This window comes from Gossypium raimondii, chromosome 3, assembly GCF_025698545.1.
Source record: "Gossypium raimondii isolate GPD5lz chromosome 3, ASM2569854v1, whole genome shotgun sequence".
NCBI classification, from domain to species: Eukaryota; Viridiplantae; Streptophyta; class Magnoliopsida; order Malvales; family Malvaceae; genus Gossypium; species Gossypium raimondii.
In genome coordinates, this window is record NC_068567.1 from 54962576 (window position 1) to 54972601 (window position 10026).

At 33.3% G+C, this 10026-nt stretch overlaps 1 non-coding gene across 1 annotated transcript; it reads left to right on the forward strand.

Moving 5' to 3' along the window:
* The first annotated feature begins 274 nt into the window (after positions 1–274).
* Positions 275–381, forward strand: LOC128040100 (small nucleolar RNA R71). The gene has a single exon (XR_008194760.1). It is a non-coding gene; the product is annotated as a small nucleolar RNA R71 (small nucleolar RNA).
* The last annotated feature ends 9645 nt before the right edge of the window (positions 382–10026 follow it).

A 10026-nucleotide genomic window follows, 5' to 3' on the forward strand; every position in this document is an offset into this window, starting at 1 on the left:
TATTAGCGGTTAACTATTTTAACATAGAGGAAATAGACGATACCTGAGCCGATAATGAAATGAGAGAGTCAACTTCATGGACTCCGGCTACTCATCTTCCTGAAGTTGTTTGATTTGTTGTCCATTGATAGTTATTACTCGCGATCCTCCGATGATCTCATAAGCCTCATTATCAGACTTAGAAAAAATTGCACCATTCGCGGAAGCATCTACCATCAATATTGTATGTGCATTGAGACCATTATAGAATGTCTCCAACTGAATACAATAAGGAATCCCATGATGAGGACACTTACGAAGTAACTCCTTGAATTGCTCCCAAGTCTTATACAAAGACTCGCCATCTAGTTACTGGAAAGTTGTGATCTCGTTTCTCAACTTAGCATTTTTGCTAGGTGGGAAATACTTAACCAAAAATCTCTCTGCTAATTCTTGCCATGTAGATATGGAACTTGGTGGCAATGAATTGAGCCATGCTCGTGCTCGATCTTGCAATGAGTACGGAAACAGCTTCAACCTCAGTGCATCTTCAGTCACACCGGCTATCTTAAATGAATCGCTCACCTCTAATCGAAGGTGGAGATGTGGATCTTCCGTGGGCTTACCACTAAATTGGCCCACCATTTGTAGCATTTGAAACATCACTGGTTTTAATTCAAACTGGGTTGCCTCAATATTTGGCCTTCTAATTCATGTGTTTAACTCGCTAAAAAGTGGCACAACATATTGTCTGATGCATCGATCCCTATTATTGGCAATGGGGATAAGATTTCGTACATAATCGGCTTCGTTACCTTGGTCTTGATTCTGATTTCCAAAGTCCATCTCGACTTGTCTTTGTGCTATTCGTTCACGTCTTCTTTGTCTGCAAGTTCGCTCAATTTTAGGGTTTACAGGGAGTAAATCGATAATTGGATCTATGCTCATAAACACTTAAGAAGAAATTCACAAAAATTAAAAAGAATAAGTTAGTAATGTTAGAAATAAATCAAATTGAAAATAAATAATTTCACAAAAAAATGATTATGGCAACAGTTGACAATCCCCGGTAACAGCGCCAAAAACTTGCAACGCTCGGGTTTGTGCTAGTGTACACAGTCGTTATCAAGTAATAAGTAAGTATCAATTTATCGTCTCCACAGGGATTGTATTTGCGCTAAGTCACTTAGTTTGTAAAATTATATTAAAAATTTGAAAAATAAACACAAAATATAGTTGAGAAGTGGTATAAACTAGATGCAATGATCCCTAATGTAAATTATCCTAATTTGTAGACTATATGAATAAAATAGATTTTAGCAAAATTTCACACAATTTGTAAAAATTATAACATAAATAAACTAGGACAATTACTTTAATTAAAATTAATTTATTATCATCATGCTTAATAATATTCGGAAAAACATTCCATGGCAACTCGATCTTTCATGAGTATGGAAACCAAATTAGGTCCTTTCGGAATCTTTTACTTAGTAAATACGCATTTTACTGATCCTTATTTACTAAGGGTTTCTTAGCATTCATGTGAGGTAATAGGGACGTGTTAGGTTTGAAACAATTTAATCACACAAATCTAAAAACTATGCAGATAACAGAGCCTAGTTAGGGTTGTTATGCAACCTACAATTTAATCAAGTTAGGATCTAAATTTAGCATGCACATTTCAATTATGCGTCCATTAGCCATCGTCTGGTTAGGATCGCTCAGCTAATTCAGGTGCATTTCAATCACGTATGAACGAAATACAGACTTGATTTTAATTGAAAACACGATCAATTGAGGCACAAACATTATAAGCATGAATCAAATAATTATTATTTAATTAAAATAACCATCCTAGCTTAAATAAAATTAAGCTATCATTGTTGTAAACAAGAACGAAGAACTCATAGCAAACATCTTTAAATTAAATTAAAGAAAAGACAGAATTAAACCCAATTCAGAGTGGCTGTCACCCAAGACCCTGACTGACGAGGCTCCTTCACTTCTTTGTGTTGCTCCTTTGCTGATGGCTCCCCAAGGTGGCCGACCAAGGGCTGTTTAAGAGGCTAATTTGCTAAAATCCTTATGCAAGGATTATGATAGGCATGAGATCTAAGAGAGTTGAGAAAGAGGATGAGAGATAAGAGGGATGAGGGATAAGGGAAGAGGGATGATTGAAAAAGTGAGAAATGAGCTCTTATTTATAGGTGAGGCAAGGGAGCAAGTTTGCTAAAAATGGGAGTGTCCATCCTTTGAAACCTCCTCCAAGAGTGGCCGGCCATGAACTGAGGAAATTTGGTTGATTTTTCCTTGATTTTTGGTCATTTTGAATGCAACAAGAACTCAGGACTAAAACTCGGTCTCGAACAAATCTTCAAGTAAATCTCTAATTTCTTCAACTCTTCAAGGGCCTTGTATAATTAAACGAAAAATTGGTTTATAATCAGCCAGGTGCAGCCGAAAATTGGGTTGACTTGGTCCCCACTTTGGACGGTTTTGCAAATAGAAGAAAACTCTCAGACTTGTCAAAAATAGCAAATAGTTTAGAAGACCAAATGAATTAATTTAACCACTTTAATTAATCAATTTACTTAATTAATTAAACCCAATTTTATTAATGAAATATTTAAAATGAATTATTAAAATATAATATAATATTTTATTATTTAATTTAATTATGCATTGTCCACTTCATAGCTTAAAAATATAAAATGCTTAAATTAATATAAAATAAGCCATTTTATGCATGAAAATTATATAATAAAACATAAAATCATATTTTAATAATTTCTATGTCCTATTTTCATATTTTCACATATTTTATTAATTTATTAAACAATTACTTGGTTTTAACAACAACTTTAAGTAGAAAGGTGATGAATTATATAGGAAAAATCCTATATATTTTTCCGTTTACAAGTTTCTAACACCCGTTCCTGGTGTGGAGCAACTTGGATTTTAAGGTCGAAACACAACCCATATTTGAACCTCATACATTTGTCTTACTCCGTAGCGACCATACATTAAGCATATCGACTGAGCCTTATGAATTCAGCCTCATATTCTACCACGATTTTGTCCCCTTGTTTTAGCTCAATAAACTTGAGCCTGCAGGCCTCCAAATACCTAGTGCCCAAATACTTATTCTAGAATGTCTCTCTAAAGTATTCCCAATTTATGCGATCAGCCTGTGTATCCCTTACAATAGATTGCCACCAACAATAGGCCTCTTCCCTAAGCAAGGACACAATGCCCTTCAACTTTTGTTTTGGAATACAATTTAAATCCTCCAGAATCTTTTTTGTCGACTCCATCCAGTACTCAGTCATAGTGGAAGAGGTTTCAACAACGCTCTTGAATGCTTCAGCCCCATTTAATTGTTTTAGCCCCATTTGATCAAAGCTTCTCTACAATAGGTCCATGGCTCTCCAATCCAGTTTGAGCTCCAGCGACCCTCTGTAAAACTCTCAACATTGCCTGAGTCACTATGTATTTACCATTATCGTAGCCTCTTCCACCATTAGCGATGGAGTTCTTAACATAATCCTCCTCAGGAATCAATTTCTCGCCTTGAACAGTGGGCAGCTTTTCAGGTGCAACCCTACGTGACCTACCCTACCACATCTACCTTGAATGTTCATAGTGTTTATTTCATAAATCTAGAGTTTAAAGAATATCTACAGTTTTCACATAAAAAAGTTCAAGCATCAGCAATTCTCCCTAAGTGTTAATACTTAAGGGTTTACAATTTATTTCAGAGTAATAGTACTAAAGTAGGATCGATATTGGAGCCTAGGATTTAATTTCCTACAGAAAATAAAATTTTCAAAAACCTATGGCATGGTTGTTTTCTAAAATACCCCTTTAATACATGCATGTAAGCTCATTCAAGTTTTTACGTTTCGAGCTTAGAAAACCTAGGCTCTAATATCTCTAAACATAACCTCACCAACTCGACCTAGACGTTAGACGCGAATTCGGAAGATTACATTAGCCACCGAAATGGATCAGAAAGCTATCGAAATTTTGAAACGATCATTTTAAAAAACTTGTTTAGTTTAGAAAGAAAACTTAGTTAATTACTAGTTTAATTACTACCTATATATCTTGATTAATTTAGCAGCGGAAAAGTGATAATTGTTTGTATTTTTAATAAAAATTGAAGTTCATGCACAACTAATTAAAATTCATATTTCGATATCCTAAAATCAATTTAAATGTCATGCAAGCTAAAAAAAACGAGTCCCAAGTCCCTGGATAAAACCAAGCCAAGACCCTCTAGATGTTGTGTCCGTGTCTTGACCTGGTGGGTTATCTATATGGATGAAAATAAATAGGGGACTGAGCTATGATGCTCATTGTGAGTTCAATCACAAGAAAATCAGTGCAAACAGTCAGTAAGACATAATAACACATAGGGTAATCGCAATCAAATTGTAGTTCACAGTATTAATTTTTTTATTTAATCATCATTAGTATTGCAGAATTCACAATAGCAATTTCAGAATATCATTTTTAGATTACTCAACATTATATATATATGTACTCAAGTCATCTAAAAAATTCCAGTTTTGTATGCACATGCTATTATAGATGTCATACAGTTTTGATTTTAATGGACCTACCCCACCGCTGCACACCACAATGAGAGTTCCCCTGAACTCTAATCACCAACACATCAGATTGTGGCTTAACCACCAATGGTTTGCAGATTAATTGTCAATGGTTGTGGACACAAAAAAAAAACCACAGATGGAATCTGCTTATGATTGTGGGTACATAGAAAAATAATGCAGGTAAAATCTGTCAATGGCTATGGATACACAACGTGTTTTCAGGTAATAGCTACCAAAGAGTTGTGTATGCACAACAAAAACATCGCAGGTGGAATCTGCCTATAGCTGTAGGTACATAGTAAGATTGTCGTAGATGGGATCTGCCTATGGCTGTGGGTGCCAGTAAAATAATGCAAATAAACTGCCAATACTTCCTTCATTCATAACATCCCATCTCGTGCAATGCAATATGGCAAGCTCAAATAGAACAATATAGTAGGATTTAATATGCTTTTAACAAAACAATACAGTAGCAAAAATTATGGTCATAATAGTTTAATTCAGTAGCAATTAATATGCTTATGACAAATCAACCCAGTAGCAAAAGCCATGTTTTTTATGTGTTCGGTTTAACGGTGACATAAGGCATACTATACATACAATCACAAACACCAAAACGATATACATATGTATTGTGACACATGGCCGAGTGGCAAACCATGTGACATCAAAGTGGCCATTATTGATGCAATATAAACTTTAAACATTACTTAACACATGTTTATGCACAACATATTCTTGCCTAAAACAATTCAATCATTCAATCCAAACCATGATACAAAACAACCTAAAGTGCCTAACCAATATGTCATTTTGACACCATTACAAACAAATCATAAAACATTTCCAAAACATTTAATAATTATACCAATATGGTTCATTCCATTAATTCATCCCAAACATTGTACTTCAAAATGAAATAGTGCATTCTTACCAAGATAAACATATCAAATCTTACCTTTTTAACAAATCTAAGACATGTCATTCACTTCCCATTGTTAACCATATAAGTCTCAAACGAACAACTAATTTTATACCACATATCTAATAATCAGCCATGATTCAAGGATAAACATACTATACCCACATATACTATCATCATTTACCAAATGCATACCATAGGGATCATTAAGTTCAACCTTATACATGGCAACCATTATAACATAATACAACTTCAACTTATAAATTTAAACCATCATCTCAAAATAACCTACATACATGTCACAAAACCAAAATATAACGAGTCAAATCTACCGAGACTGAAGCTTGATAGTGTGAACCTTAAAGTTTATTTGACTGCCTAGTTTCGCAAAATGCCAACTACAGTAAATAGCAAATGGAATAGAGTAAGCTTATATAGCTTAGCAAGTTCATAGTTAAATCTTAAAACAACTTACCTCATTAAAGTAATTGAAATTTAAAAAATTTAGATAAAGGTAACTTGACATTCAATTTAAAAGAACAGGTGAAATTTGAACAAGATCAAATCACCAAATAACCCATGTTCATCAAGAACTTAATCAAGATCATTAATGTATATACAATCAATATTATTCATGTGTATTCATATATTTCAATAAGTCTTTTGATAATTAATCACAGATTTATCTAGCCCGATGAACTATAGCAAATTAATTCGGATACTCGGGTAACTACACCATACCAGAGAGCATTGTTGTAATAGCTCGTTTTCAGTGAAATCAGAATAGTAGTTTTGAGACCACAAATACGATGTCAAAAAATTTATTTTATTAACATTTTAAAAGGCTATAGTGTTTTGAGATAATTTGCTAAGCTATGTAATTATCTAACTTGAAAGGTTGTTGTTGTTTAGGCTAATGCCAAGTCATGTTGGATTATATCAAATTGTTTTTATGCTTATAAATTGAAATGGTACGCTTTGTTTATGAATTACAAACTTACTAATCATTACATGCTTACTTCGTGATATTTATTTTGTGTTTCTAGATAATTGGAAGCTCGTTCGGGTTGGAAGTTTGTCGGAGATCCATCACACTATCCATCGTCTAAATCGATAAATTTTGATGATTTTGAGTCATGGTTATAATGGCATGTATAGGTGTCTTGTTTAATGAATTTAGCCATTATGTGTGGCTTGTATATATGTTATTTTGGTTGATGAACTAGTTGGTATGGTATTAAGATTATAATTTGTTTTGTGTAGTTGTTAATTTGATGTGATGGCTAAGATGATGGTAAGAAAATGCTAATGGGAATGGTATGGAAGCAATTAATGGTTGGAGTGAATGAATGTAGCATGATGTTGAAAATGGCTAGTTTTGGTAGTTTGGAAGTGATCATCTTTTGGTCAAATTGGTATTGTACATTTTAGTTGTGGAAATGGTCATTTGGTATTGGGTGTGCCTGTATTTTTGGTATATGAACATATGGTTAAATGTGGCTTACAAATTGTTTAATTGGTATTTTTTAGTGAATAAAATGGTTAGGTGTTAGGTAAGTTTGATTGTTGAAATTGAGGTGTCATTTTGCCATTTTGGTTGAATGGATAGTTTCTATGTTGTGTAAGCTTGAATATGCATATGTAAAGTGTGATTTGAAAGCTTGATTTTAGGTGCAAATGGCTTGTGCATGAGGTGTAAGTTTGGGTGAGAAAAATGGCTTGGAAATGGCCTATTTTTCGTCCACATGGGCAGAGACACAGGCATGTGTCCCCTGTAGCTTTCAAAGGGTTACAAGTCAGACTGTTACACGGCCTAGCACACGACCTAGCACACGACGTGTGGGGTTATTTCAAAGGGTACACAGCCTGGCACACGACGTGTGGGGTTATTTCAAAGGGTACACAGCCTGGCACACGAGCGTGTGGCTTGGTCGTGTGACCCAAGTCAGTGAGTTACACGGGTACGGAAACGGGCGTGTGTCCCTATTTCGAATGTCTACACGGGCGTGTCTCTTGGCCATGTGAGTCACACGGCCTAGCCACACAGCTGTTTACGAAACAGAAAAGCTACGAGTGACTGGAAAGAAAAAAAAAAGAAAGGGCGAACTCCACTTTGTTTTTAAAGAGACATACTATAAAAATAGACCGGTTTATGAAACTTCTTATCTGGATGGGAATCAAGAAAGTTCGAAGTTAGAAATATTAAAAAAAAAGAAGATAAATATTTATTATGGATTGAAAAACCTCTTGTGACACTTCTTTTTGATTCTAAACGATGGAATCGACCTTTGCGATATATAAAAAATGACCGGGTTGAAAATGCTATAAACTACAGTTTGAAAAATTTTGCCTTTTCTCTGAAAATTTTTAGTCCCGAATCATTTCTAATGTGTTTTTAGGGCTTTGAGGGCTCGTATAAGGGACCGTATGAATTTTTTTATTATGTTGCCATGATTTAACTTGTAATTTGTTTATGGTAATAAATTGTTTATTGTATGATGTTATGCTCCGATAATGCTCCGTAGCCCTAATCTGGCGACGTATACGGGCTAGGGGGTGTTACAATTGTAACGTTATACAGAGGCACCGTAATGCAAACAGAGGCACGATTATACAATCAGAGGCACTAGAGTGCAAACAAAGACACCAAAGTGCAAACAACGGAACCGAAATGCAAACCCATACAAGTGCGTGTTCTAACCCTATTGGAATGCCAAGTATATCCTAATCGTTTACTACGTTCAAACGGGCATTCAAACAGAATTTGTAACTTTCATAAATCAGGGGCACTTCCATGTTTCTTAATATACATGCTGTAAAAAAATCATAATCATTCTGAAATCGCATACATCATATTTCACAAGTTTTCAACAATTTTCAAATAAGTCCTTTCTCACCTTGTTCTCAATCTATAGCATTTCGGTTCCCAACTCACAGATTAAACATCATATATATACATTTACGATTCAGTAGTAAACAATATATATAAATATGTACATTCCTATACCTATGAACTTACCTAATATATTCAACTAACAAGTTGGTTCATAGGGACTATATTGCAATTTTTCCTTCTTTCTCAATTCTCCTCCGTATGATTAAATCCTTGATCTATATAATAATTCATTTCACATTATCAGCTTTTATCACTTTAAACCATCTAAATTCATGAATATAACATCTTTTATTCATTTTGACAATTTCTTAAAATTTTGCATTTTATTAAGTTTAGTCCCTAAAATCGAAACTATTATTTCTTTCATAATCAAGCTTTAATTTTCAATCCAATTACAATTTCATCACTGTACAACCCTCTAAAAATTCATTTTTTGAAATTTCATGATGATTTTACTTTATTAAAATTGGTCCTTATACACAAAACTAACAAAATTTACTTAACAAATTAGTCCTATTTCAAAACCTAGCTTATAAATCTACCATTTAACACCAAGAACATCTAAAATCATTAATGGAAAGTTTTAAAACCTTTAACAGTTTTAAAAAATAGTCCATGGACTAGCTAGATTAAGATACAACGATCTAAAAAAACTAAAATTTACAAAAAAAAAAGAAGCTTAATTTACTTACCATGCAAGAGGGATGAAAGCTTCAAATTAAAACAATGGCTTCTTTTATATTTTGTTGAGCATTCGGTGAAGACAAAAAAATGGGAAGAAGATTACCATGTTTTTAGTTTTTAACTATTATTAATATTATTATTTAACATTAAAAATAACATAAAAATATAACAAAATATGGAACTATTTCCATTTTACACCTTAACCAATTATTGACCAAGCAATTTAGCTATTAAAATTAATAGTGATTAGTTTTTACGAGTTTTTATGATTTAGTCATTTTTCCTTAATTAACTATCAAATCATCAAAATTTCCGGACCAAACTTCAATCCACTTATATTATAGCTCCATAAATATTTAATAATAATATTTATTAGCTTATTTTATGAAAATGAGGTCCTGATAACTCATTTTCCAAAACCACTGACTTTCAGTACACACCACTTGTACCTTGATTAACTGACAAATTAATTAAATCTATTAAATCACGATTCACATTATACTATAATTATCTCATAAATACCACTTAAATACATCTACGGACTCACTTGCCGAAATTGTGGTCCCAAAACTCTTATTTCTGACACCACTGAAAAACGAGCTGTTACAATAGCGATTACGGATCCGATTGAGAAAAGAGTTTAAATCGGAAATAGATTTTGATCCAGGAATAAAAATAAATTTTAGCAATAGGGAAAATTATTTATTTCTGAAATTTATTTTTGCAAATAAGAAGAGGAAAAAGAAAATGGGGAAGAAATAGGGAGAAAAGAGAAAATTTTCAATGTAATTTGGAAAAGAAAACTATAGTTCAATTGTGATTAGGAAAAGGCTAAATACCTAGGGTTTTCAAAATTTGAAGGGCTGGATGGCAATTTACCCCTATTGTCGAAAATGAAAAGGAAATGAAGGGGAATGGCATGGCTT